The 13840-nt window shown below is 39.9% G+C and overlaps 1 protein-coding gene across 1 annotated transcript in view; it reads left to right on the top strand.

The window, feature by feature from the left end:
• Nucleotides 1-13840, top strand: part of LOC147731529 (sodium channel protein type 2 subunit alpha-like) — an 860436-nt gene that overhangs the window by 575571 nt on the left and 271025 nt on the right. The window lies entirely within an intron of this gene.

Below are 13840 nucleotides of genomic sequence, written 5' to 3' on the forward strand. Positions count from 1 at the left end.
CGCATTTCTACTTTCTAATTAAACCGCTGTGCATTTTACACATGGCTCATAATTGTGTACCTTTGTAATTGTTTCTGTTATTATTCGTGGCGCCTCCCAGCTCTTAGTGCAAACTCTGTTAACAAAGGTCACTGTAGTTACTGCCTTGCTGAAATATTTGCAGCAATTAATTGACAATTACAAGGTCTGCAGGGCGGAAAAGGGTATAAGTGTATGCACCTGATATGTGTTTCTCTATGTTGATTCTCATTTGGCTAATGACTCTTTATTTTACCAAGAAAAGTACATTCTTTAAAGCAGTCATAAACGGGAGGAATGGATGCCAACTCTAGATCCAACACTACTGGGCACATGCCACGTCTTCCAATGAAGAGGACCATGCAGCATAGCCCTTAATGTAACTATCCTCGCATATCTTGCCTCCAGGCCACCTACACACACCACATCACAACCCTACACGAGCCTCAAATCTTCTACTGACCACAACTCACTCAGCCACAGCTCGTAACTCAAAACAACTGATCACTTCCACTACACTGCTCACGTAAGCATACTCTGACACACAAACCACCCCACCAGACTCTTTCATATTTTACCACTCTCACCCACCTGCACCAAACGCTTTCATATTTTACCACTCTCACCCTTCTGCACCAAGCTCTTTCATATTCTACCTCCCTCACCCACCTGCACCAAACTCTTTCATATCCTACCACTCTCACCCACCTGCACCAAACGCTTTCATATTCTACCACTCTCACCCTTCTGCACCAAGCTCTTTCATATTCTACCTCACTCACCCACCTGCACCAAACTCTTTGATATTCTACCACGCTCACCCACCTGCACCAAACTCTTTCCTATTCTGCCAAGCTCACCTACCCGCACCAAACTCTTTCCTTTTTTACCACGCTTGTCCACCTGCACCAAACTCTTTCCTATTCTACCACGCTCACCCACCTGCACCAAACTCTTTCCTATTCTACCATGCTCACCCACCTGCGCCAAACTCTTTACTATTCTACCACACTCACCCACCTGCACCAAATTCTTTCCTATTCTACCACACTCGCCCTCCTGCACCACACTCTTTCCTATCTACCACGCTCACCCACCTGCACCAAACTCTTTCCTATTCTACCACTCTCACCCACCTGCACCAAACTCTTTCCTATTCTACCAAGCTCACCTACCTGCACCAAACTCTCCTTTTTACCACGCTCGTCCACCTGCACCAAACTCTTTCCTATTCTACCACGCTCACCCACCTGCGCCAAACTCTTTACTATTCTACCACACTCACCCACCTGCACCAAATTATTTCCTATTCTACCACACTCGCCCTCCTGCACCAAACTCTTTCCTATTCTAACACACTCGCCCACCTGCATCAAACTCTTTCATATTCTACAACACACTCCCACCTGCACCAAACTCTTTCCTATTCTACCACACTCGCCCACCTGCACCAAACTCTTTCCTATTCTACCACACTCGCCGACCTCCACCAAACTCTTTACTATTCTGCCACGCTCACTCACCTGCACCAAACTCTTTCCTATTTTACCACGCTCATTCACCTGCACCAAACTCTTTCATATTCTACAACACACTCCCACCTGCACCAAACTCTTTCCTATTCTACCACTCTCGCCCACCTGCACCAAACTCTTTCATATTCTACAACACACTCCCACCTGCACAAAACTTTTTCCTATTCTAGCACACTCGCCCACCTGCACCAAACTCTTCCCTATTCTACCACACTCTCCCACCTGCACCAAACTCTTTCCTATTCTCCCACACTTGCTGACCTCCACCAAACTCTTTCCTATTCTCCCACACTCACCCACCTGCACCAAACTCTTTCCTATTCTACCACGCTCATTCACCTGCACTAAACTCTTTCCTGTTCTACCATGCTTACCCACCTGCACCAAACTCTTTCCTATTCTACCACACTCGCCCACCTGCACCAAACTCTTTCCTATTCTACCACACTTTCCCACCTGCACCAAACTCTTTCATATTCTACGGCACACTCCCACCTGCACCAAACTCTTTCCAATTCTAGCACACTCGCCCACCAGCACCAAACTCTTTCCTATTCTCCCACATTTGCCCACCTGTACCAAACTCTTTCCTATTCTAACACGCTCACCCACCTGCACCAAACTCTTTCCTATTCTACCATGCTCGCCCACCTGCACCAAACTCTTTCCTATTCTACCATGCTCGCCCACCTGCACCAAACTCTTTCCTATTCTGCCACGCTCACCCACCTGCACCAAACTCTTTCCTATTCTACCATGCTCACCCACTTGCACCAAACTCTTTCCTATTCAACCATGCTCACCTACCTGCACCAAACTCTTTCCTATTCTACCACGCTCGCCCACCTGCACTACACACACCAAACTCCAAATCCAAATAAAAATATTCAGAGTCATCGTAATTTAAGAGTTACATGACTTTATGGATTCGTAGTAACCAAATGTGACTATACACTCCCATCTCATCCACCTTCCCTGCAGTATCCATCTTATCATTCCTTTTGGCAGTGAGAGTGGTACAGAAAGTGTGCAAATAAAGAACCTATCAAACTATTACAACTCTAAATTTAATGTGGTGCCAAAACCTTATGGCTTTATTCATAAACTATTTGTGATGGCATCCAATAGTCATGGTTACTTTCCTGCTAGTCGCTTTTTGACGAGCAAGGCTTCCATTATGCAGTTTATTATTTTTAACCTTTAAAAGATATTGTAATAGTACGATTGTTAGGAGGACCTTTGTGTCATACTAGGAGTTCATGGCGATACAGTATCGTACAGTCTCAGAATTCAATATTTAGTGACTTTGTGTATGGTTAACGTGTGATGGATTAGATCACAAGGTAGTCATCATAGTTGCTTCTGTTGCAGCCACATGAACCATCGCAAAGCAAGCAAGTACTCATCCACTATCAATCAAATTATAAAACAAAGTCTTGGTGTCTATGACTGAGAAAAAACAGCTTCTACCCCTGAAGTGATTATATTCAAGTATAGTACTTTTGCTACTACTAATACTGATAGCTGTTGCTAATATTATAATCATCATCACATGTGTGACTCCCAGGCACAAGGGGTATACCAAATCATGTATAGGGGGCTCTTTGTTGCTGGACTAGAGCTAGCAGGGGCACTTCATAAAAAGACCCGGAGGCAGCCATACACTGATGGTCATTCCAAAGTGACTGGATGAGGGGTATGCTCTTAAGACCAAATAAATATTCTTCTTTGTTTTTTGCTTCTTGTGACAATATTAGTAATAATCATATTTAACAATAATTTGTTAGTAGTAGTAGTAGTAGTAGTAGTAGTATTAATGTTATCATTATATAACAATAATATAACTCTATATACTACTAATACTAATACTATTACCTATATACTACTATTACTAATAGTAATTATACCAATAGGAATAGAGATAACAATACACATAATAATAATAATAATAATAATAATAATAATAATAATAATTATTATTAGTAGTAGTAGTAGTAGTTTTACTAATAGTAGTGGTAGGGCCACTGGATTGAGAAATTCTGTAGCATTTTTACTTGATTATGTAGCTCCTTCATTTGCCACATAATTCAGATTTCAACATAAGAGTTTTTCTTGCTAAAATGATCAAAAGTTACAAATAAATAACATGACACAAGACTCTTTGTAATAGGTTGCCAGTTGCTGTATGTTGAATGTACATGCTTAACTAGTACTAATGAGGTGAAACCTTTGCCCAGACAGTATTGTTGTGTGCTAAGATGACAAAACAGTGACATTATATTGCAACATAATTTGATGCATTAAGCTGCATAGTTTGGCTTTTCTTGTTACAAAATGTAGTCACCCCTGCTGCATACTGTTTCCCTTTGTTGCTGCACAGTTTCAATTGGCCTGATAATAATATTTTTTTAGAAAGCTTCCTGCAGCTCCTTTGCCATATCTTATTAATGTAAATGACAGATGTGAAACTAACACGTTACTTATACGCATAAGAAGTTACTCAATTTAACAACCTCTGGAGGATGGAAAGATGAGTGTGCCTTGCAGAGATTTGAAGTAGTAATTGTTTGATAATTGAATTTGTCATTGGCGAACTTTTATCTCATTGAGCGGTCCTCCTGGCTCAGTATTTGAGTACAAAAGTGCGAAAGCAAAAGGGGTGGTTGGCAACGTGGTTTGATGATTTTCAACACTTTCTACAGTCTAATGCCACTTCATTTAATGCAATCCATTTTATGCATATTTCATGCTTTAGGTAGTCATCAGAGAAGAATTTTCAAACCTCATGTGTACGATGTGGGAAATCACCTTTCACTCCAGTTCAGGACTTACATGCTCAGAAATGCCATTGTAGGATATGTAAACTGCTCCCCCTTGAACTTCTCCAATTAAACAGTAGAGATACAGAAGGCTCGGACTCACAGGGAAGTCTGAAGACTATGGGACTTGCACAATAAAGCACTCTAGAGCCACCTCTTGTTTCTGCAGAGACTTTGTGATCTGTCACATGCACATTGGTTGTTTTGTCGAGGCTGCTCCCATCAGCTAGAACAGTGTTGCCCCACAAAGGTTAAGAATTGCTGTATCCATGGAACATTTTTAAGATGTTCACATATTTTCCATTCAATGAATTTCAGTGGCAGTCATTTACAAAGCAAGTGCTTATTCTAAAACTTTGACCTGGATTGGGCACATCTCAAACTAGTTTGATAGCTTTCTGCAAACATTTACTGGTTGATGTTCTTCTCTGAGATTCATCAAGAGTAATGCATAAAGGGTTCAGTGCCGATGAGCTATGTCAGCATGGTGTGTGCTTCGCCCTATATTCAAATGAAACCTAGCATGTACAATAAGTGCAAATATTCAGTGAGTAAGTGCCAGTTACCTTGCCAGAACATTTTGTTTTCCAAAGGTTGCAACATTTTACATTAGAAATTGATTGTTATTTTACACTAATTTACAGTGACCTTTCAATATTGACAAATCCTTATTGATGAATACTTGTATCAGTTCGTCAGAAGGTTAAAGTTTGAAAAATAGATCTGCTCATAGTCACCTCACACGTGATTAAACAGCCTTTTGATGAATATACCATGGCTCGACAAGAATCATGGCCTTTTGTACCATTATGGGCTCTATATCTTCAGTTATTATTATTTTGCAAAATGCCTATCTATAGCCCCAGTGTTTGGCATGGCAACTAGAGCCTTCCATACTGCTCTAAACGCAACCCCCAAAATGCTACTGTTGTTACACAGTAGCAAATAGATTGCAAGAAATTTACCAGGAACAGAAAGTAGGCCACTAGATTTGAAGCGCAGGAAGGACTGATAGATTGTCGTAAAGCCAGGAATTCTGCTTCTTTAAACCTTTGGTATTGTCAATGCAGACCCAGCCTTCAGTATTTGCACCACTCTTAATGATTGTGTTTAACACTTTTTCATATTACATAGTAATCTTAGCAACACTTTTAAGGCCTGATACGAGTTTCAGCGGTGTGGGGGTGGACAGTACTCCATCGTCATGCTCCGCTCCGCTGAGTCTCACTGCCACCCGCCAACCAGATTTCAAGTAATTTGTAGTCTGGTAAGCAGGGAGTGTGAAGTTTTAAGGGCGGACCTTCTTTTATAGGCCACGGTGCCTTTGAACCAGCCACCGTAATGGGAACGCCTCACAAAGTTCCTGCATGGCATGGACTCAAAAGTCCATACTGTGCAGGAACATTTGTGCATACACACAGGGGGCACATGTTATGCCCCCCTGTATGCATGCACAACGGGAGGAGGCACCAGGGGCATCTCTTCCAAGGTTTACATGGAGGAGAAACTGCCATGTAAATCCTGGAGGAGAGGAAACTCGTAATATGCTTGTGGGACCCGGCAGTCCGGCCGAGCATATTGCGGCCTCTGACCACCACGCCACCTCCGGAGAACGGCGGTTCCCTTGCGGTGGTCCCAGGCTGATCTGATGGGCCAACGTGTAATGGGGTGATTGGACCGCTGGTGCAGCTGTGGCTGGACTGCCATCGCCACACCACCATGAGTCTTGTCGCCCTCAGACCGCCAGCCTTGAAATCGGGCCCTTAGTATTTTAGTGGTAGCAGCAGTGAATAACAATCCTCATTTTTTTATTCAGTGAATTGCTGAGGAAATAAAGCACAGTCCTCATGAAAAGTAACCCAGGATTAATGGAGATCCTACTGACATATATTATATTAATATTGATCTTTGGGCATCAGTAATAACTGTTGTACTGAATACAGTCATGCAAACTGGAATTCCTGATTCCTGTTGCAAATCAAATATGTTACCTATTTTTAAAAAGTGAAGCAGAGGTCACCCCAGTTGTTATTATCACATTTCCAAATAATTACCCTTGGCTTGAGCAAATATGACATTTATGTGTTGGTTAATTTCTACAATAACATGCACAAGGCTCAGCTGATCCTAGTTTTAAAAGAGATCTGCTCCATCTTAATGGATTTTAAATACAAGAATACCAAAAATGTTTCCATAATATGGGGCAGGGATTTTAATTTAACCCTATGTGGCCATAATGATGATTTAACATGTGGTTTGACTGACTGATGAGGATAGGAACAATTTAACACACTTCCCGCACTCTACAAGTGGGAACTGTTTGAACGACATATTATTTATCCTGGGACTTGGCTTGGCCAAAGAACTAGTGACACAGACCTTAAATTGCAGAGGAGCTAGCACAATTATAGATTTTATATTTGAATCTAGAAATGCTGCGTCCCGCATTCTAAATTTTAAAACTCAAGACAATGCTACCAGCGACCACTTTCCAAATAGCGTCAAGTTATTTCGACTCCGAACGACTTCCCACAAATCTATAGAGATATGCCTAGATAATACTTCGTCTCATCACGAAATTTTAGATAATTTCGGGGCTATAACAAGAGTAGTAAAAGACGCCCGACCATTTCACAAAAAAAAGAAGGAAGAATATAAAGGATGGCTTAATAAAGCCTGTACCAAAGCATATTCTGATTTAAAACTCGCCCTACATAAAGCAGTAAGGGATAAAAGAGAAAAAGCCCTCCTTCGAAAGGTGTATAATAAGGCTTTAAAAACTAGAAAAGTTGAAGCAAAAAATGAAGTATGGGAACAATTACATAGGAGTTGCACAGAGAAGGATAGTGCGGCCTTTTGGAAAACTATTAAATCTCCTTTTTTATCAGAAGTCAGGGATTCTCCAAAAAATAGAAATAGCCATAGACGAAACGCTATGGGTAGAACACTTCTCAAAGATATTTGGACTAAGTGCCAAGGAAGTAAGTCCATCAAGAGAACGAGAGAGGGCAAGTTCCCTTTTTAAACACACAGTTTTCCCCATAGCCCTTGATGTCACTTTGCTGGAAGTCGAGCGTGCTCTAATGGCTAGCAAAGGGGGTAAGGTGCCAGGCCCTGATGGGGTCCCAGTGGATTTGTTTAAATTTAACATGGATCTATGGACTCCAATTTTGACAAGGGTCTTGGTAGCCTCTTGTGCAATGGGGCTTGTCGCATCGTGGTCAGACTCAATCCTGGTCCCGATATTTTAAAAAGGAGAGCGTCAGAGCCCATCATACTACTGTCCCATATCCTTGTTAGACTCTTTGGGTAAGGTAGCAGGACGTGTTATTCTTGATCGTTTACAGCAATGGTCAGAGGACAATTACATACTGTCCCACCTTCAATTCGGGTTCAGGGAGGGCCTGGGCACCACGGAACAAGCCCTTAATTTGACTCTCTTGATGGGCAAATATACAAATGTGAAGATGGGGGACTTATACATGACTTACGTAGACCCATCAACAGCTTTTGACTGCGTGAGTCATTCTAAACTTTGGAATTATTTTAACTGAGATGGGAATTGAGCCCCCCTTGGTAGACGTCTTGTGAGAACTGTACTCAAATGTGACGACAAGGGTTAGGTTTGGACTAGGAGGGGAACTCACGGCCCCCCTTAAAGTCGAGAGAGGGGTAAGGCAGGGCTGTGTCCTGGCGGCCTTCCTTTTTACACTCTACACAAATGGCCTTGAACAGGCCATGTTGGAAGGGTGCCAGGACTTACCCTGCTCGAAAAAACGTCCAATTCCCGCCCTACTCTACACGGACAATGCCGTGATCTTAGCACAAACCCCACTGGAACTCCAACGTGCTCTTAACAGGTACCATGGCTATATGGCCAATTTAGATTTCAGGATTAATATTAAAAAAATATATTTTTGTTATATCCTCTATGCCTAGTCACAAGAAAATGGGGAATATTTTTATTGAAAAAACTAAGTTGGAGAACACTGCCACGTATCTTTATCTTGGAATTTTAATTGATGACACATGTTCATGGAGGCAGGCAATAGAGGCCAGGAAATTGTTGTTTATGAGGGCCACTACTGCCTTAGTCAATTTTGCACACAGGCTATGTAAAAGGCTACCGGCAGAGATGAATCAAATCTATCGAGCTAAATGTGTTAGCGCGGTGATTTACGGAGCTGGGGTGTGGGGTTATGGAAAAGTGGACACCCTCCATAAAAGTAGACAATAGCTTCTTGAGGTTTCTTCTCCCGGTTCCATGTGGTACCTCTACCTTTAACTGCCATCTGGAATTGGGTCTGCCATATGTTACCGATTTAGTGAAACTTCAACCGATCCTTTTGTGACACCGAATCTGGTCCTCCCCAAATCAGTTTTTAGCCAAGGGCTTCTGTACGACTGTCTTTCTCTTGAAAACTCAGATAAGATAGGATGGCTGTTATTTGTCAAACACGTGTTGTTAGATCTGGGTTTGGAAAGATATTACCACAACCCCCTAATGATGTTAGAGATCTCTAGGAAAAATCTTTAAAAACTATGTTTGTCACACTTGGAAGAATTAAGACTGACCACAGAGTCATCTAAAAGTTTAGGCAAACCACCTTGACCATACAGCCTTACCTAACCTTTAATCTGAGTGGTTACAATAGGTTTGTGCTCACATGATTTTGGATGAATATAATCCATCGTCTGGTTACCTTTCCCAAAGGTAACGATTGGTAAAAACTGTTATCATTCTACCCTTGGGATGAAGTGTCCACACAGTCCTCGATGCATGTGGTCTTGTTTTGCAAATTCTACAAAGAACCAAGGAAGCACTGGGTGATACCGATACTAAAAATTTTGGGTTTGCGACAATGTCGCCATGCATTCCTTGTGTTGCAACTTTTAGAAGTAGAGTGCTTTGCAAAGAATATAGCCAGATTTTTGAAATTCTGTATAAAACATAGGTCAAATTTAGTACAGGATCACTGAAGCATCTACTGTGTAAGAACTTAATTGTTTTCCATCTTCTTGTATATTAATGAATTACTTCTGTTCTTTTATTCCGAGCTCGCACCTACACGCTTTTCGCTGGAATGCATAGTCCTTGATATAAACCTTTATTGTTTTAACTTATTTATTACATTCAGTAAAGAAATTGTAGTCACGTTTTAATCTGTATTTTTTAACTATGACCTTTTATTGTTTTTGTATCTTTAAAAACCGAATAAAGGAATTTTGATTTGATTTGATTTGATTTGATTTGATTTGTCATAAGTCTGTAATCGATTCTACCATCTTATCTTGAGCATTTGAATAGGAAACACTAGCATTATTTGGGCTTTTCAACAGTAGATTTACTTTTATACCTTTATCCCCTAATCACAAAGCAAACTAAGTAAGGTTCATAGGGGAAAATAGTATACTTGACCAACCAGTTATGGCATTATAGCATTCTGGTTTGCAAAATATTTGGTCTTCGGTTAAATACTCCACCGCATATTCAAACCTGAAGGGCAGTGAGATAAGGATGTGCGGTGGCTCCATTCCTCCAAGGAAAGGAGCTCAACACAATCTGAGGCTAACATGTATTTCTTTCCAATTCTTTAAACCACAATAAAGAGGCAACTTCAAACAATGACTGAAGTAACAGCAATATGCTATTTGATCACAGATAGATATATTTTCTCAATTCTTTCAAATATTTATTCAAAAAAAATCATCTAGTTGAAGAAAACATTTCTGGGCAGCCAATGATTTTCGCCCACCTATGGGTTTATTCAGGGGCTCAACACAATTGTATATTTGACTTCAATCCTTAGAAGAAGACTTACCCAGCAATTTCTCCTGATACAAACATGGTTTCAGTCAGTGAATCCTCTACAATGTGTTGTGTTGCAGGAGAGCAGAGTTATACCCTCCATATAGTACTAGCAGGATCGTTTCTTTTTGATTTGCCCTGTCATCTTGAGCAGTGTTCAACCATTGAGAGTTCGTCCACGTAGTTGTGGCATCTGACAAGATTGCTTTTTTGGCAAATCCTATTGGCCAGCGCAAAAGACTAGGAAAATCATATTTTTCTGTACAAGAAGAGTTGGACCTAAATTGTTTTGGAAAACAAGTTCAACTCCCTCACTTCATAGTCTGCAGTCGGGTGCAATGCTGCTATAACTGGGATGCCTGAAATTATTTTAGTATACCCCAAACAATTGTTGAGAGGGGCAAATAATGATTTTTCTAAAGCCTTTTTGACAAAGATGTCATGCGAAAAGGGACCAGATGAATTAGGGAAAAGCTAAAAGTATATCTACTGTAGACCTTCATATCAACTTAACATGGGCTAAAAGCTCTTATGAAAGGCATCTGTTGACAATATAGAGGTTCAGTCTTGTCCATCATACCTTTCTTTTCCTAAAGGCTGGCTATCTTCAGATACCAGTCATGTTTTCCCTGGTGACAAAGAAATAAATCAGATAATCGTATTAGGAGTTGCCAGCATTTATTCATCTTTTACTACTCTCACCCTAGTTGATTTGCTATGTTGTTGGGAATTATTACTTTTCAGCTGTGAAATATGGAGACATCCTGTCTGATCCCACTGGTCTAAATGGCCATGGGCAGGCTGTTTCTCATTTTTTACTTGTTTTGTAACTCATTTTTAGTTGAGGTGCAAAACATATTAATGCATTATTAACATGCACCCTAAAATGGTAAAATTCTTAAACATATATTTATATTAGTGAGGTTTGCAATACTCTGGAATTGTGAGAATCTAGGTTAAATTTTCTTCAACCTTTTATAATGAATATACTCTTCGTATTTAACATGAGGAATTTGATTATTCTGATGCATTCAAAATATTGGTCAATTTTAAGTGATTTTAAATGTCTATGGCTCTCACTTAGAATTTTGTGAGGTGAGAGCACTGCCATTATTTAGAATGGAGAATCATTTATTGTATGTCCTGCCCTGGTCTGCATGTAAGGCACGGTAGATCACATGACAGTGGTAGATGTTCAGGTCAGAGAGATCTGAATGATTGTTTCTTATTAGTAGGACAAGGTGTTGAGTGTCCAAAGCTTCAATTTAACACATGTTTAGTCTTTTAATCTTGTTCCCTTTTTCACCCAAAAAGACTAATGTCCAATTAATAAGGAAAGCCAGTACCTCAAATATGGTACACTGCTGAAAGGAAGCAGTCTAATAACCCTACTATTACTGTATTTCTCAGGACCAGGCAAAACTTTCCCTTGACCAAGAAGCCTGTTTTCAGCCATCACCAGCATACTGTATTTGCATTTCAAAGACGTGTTACCGCATACCAGGTCAGCATCAGTTTACAGTGCAGGGGTGCATTCATTGACCTACTATGTAAATTTGGGAATTATGGGTATGACACCATAGTTGCAAGCCACCTTGCATGCCTTGACCTGTAGCCACAATTTTAACTGGTAAAATGAATCTAGAAGCCCCTTAATCCTTGTGCATTGGCGTGGCAGCACTGTGCCCTGACACAATACTTATCCCATGTTGTAGGTGGGTTTGCTTTATAGGGGAGAGGGTTGAGAAGAAACATAAAGTTTAATATGCAGTATTATGCTATCATAGACCATATGATCAACCATTCGTATTAGGGGCTATAATGTGTAAGAAAAGACTCAGTGTATCAGAGATTAGCAGTAAGAAAAAATGGCATTCACAGGGTCAGTTAAATTGTGCTTCATCTCTGTGCACTTCATCAAATGATTATATATATTTCAAAGCCTATGCCAGCTCTAAAATCATTAAAGACAACCCTGGCTTCTCATATAGGGCTGTCAACCTGTAAAAGGAAAGATTCATGTTTATCCAGAGTGTTTGTAATTTATATTCTTGGTCAACCCCAATGAATATTCTAAAGTGTGTTGCATTTGGTTACTGTGATAAGAATATACTCCAGAGTGAATCACTTTACATAACATAAATCTTTCTCAATTTGCTTTTTAACCTTTGTAGGTAGGTCAGAGGGGTAGATATACCTTCGAAGTAAACTTCAGTGTGCACAACTGATATATCCTGACATCAAGACAGGATGCTTACACAAAAGTATACTATATGGTAGATTTGCTACAGATTTACAGATTTGCGCAAGGGTATCTATGATTCTTACTTGCACAAATTCATACTGTCCATATGCATGCAATATGTGGCTTGCTTACAGTTTTTCAATCAATTACACTTTATGCTACAACATCAGACCAAATGAAATACCCTAGTTATTACCAATGACAGATCTTTAATGTGGGCATGTGATCTTTTTTCAATCAAATGCCCAAGAAAGTCACCCAGATGGGTTGGACATTTACAACACTGATCCTTGAACAGAGAGGGGGCTCTAAACTGATTTAACCCCTTAACTGATAGGGACAAGAGAAATTAACTGTGCGTATGTGAACACAACAGTATTGCAATCTCCTGCCATCTGATCTGGCAAAAGATGGTTAGATCTTTATAAACCCTTAAACACAATCTGGAATTACTTTGTACTCCTCCTTTGTCATACTCTAGTATTGATGGTGGCTCTGGACACAGCAAATATATAGAAACAAGTACCCGCTGCTAAATATAACATTTCCAAGGGTAGGAAAAAACACTAGTTTGCTTATAATTCCTAGAACCAACAATCAATAAATTTATCCACAACTTTTTGATCTTACTAGAATTTAATTGTCTTAACCGATGATCTGTTGATAAATAATTTCATGAATTTATGTGATAGGAAATTGTGTTCAGTTTAGCATTTGATGTTATGCTGGGCAGTGTTTTATGTGAATATAGTTGGTAGCATGATACATGGTTTTAGTTTGACTGTTTCAAGATGTGAATTCAATGGTGTATGATGTTTATAGTAAATTAGAGATTATTCTGTTATTAAATCTAACATACTGGAATGTACTGATTGACATTAAATTAAATGTATGAATAAATAGCACATTCTTCTTATATATTCATGTTTGTTTAGCCAATATGTGCCAATTGTGAAGTATGTATCATTAACTGCTCAGAGCAATGAACACAGTTACAGGAGAGGGGTTTATTCTTTCTCATCAGAGTGGGAATCAGAGACCTAAATTCTTGACAAGCTGAAGGGCATCTGCTAGAAATTTAGGTCCTTGTTGACTGGGGTGGAAGACCCAGTCAAACAATAACCTCACTCTTAGTCAGCGTAAGTCACAAACATGCCTTAAATTAAAAAGTATTTGTAAAACACTTCAAACAGTAACATTGTTAAAACACCACACAAAAAGATTCCACACCAAGTTAGAACAATAGCTCTTAATGTAATTAATAGAACACAATCAAAACGAGATTAAATGTGAAACCAGCACTTAGGTGCAATAAGCATATATTTGAGATATCTTGTCGCACCGGACTGGGACAAGGTCAAAAGTTCAGGCCAACTGCAATGGAGCACAGGCGTGATACAGGGACCTCACAAGG

The sequence above is a fragment of the Lissotriton vulgaris genome, chromosome 2_1 (assembly GCF_964263255.1).
Source record: "Lissotriton vulgaris chromosome 2_1, aLisVul1.2, whole genome shotgun sequence".
NCBI lineage: Eukaryota > Metazoa > Chordata > Amphibia > Caudata > Salamandridae > Lissotriton > Lissotriton vulgaris.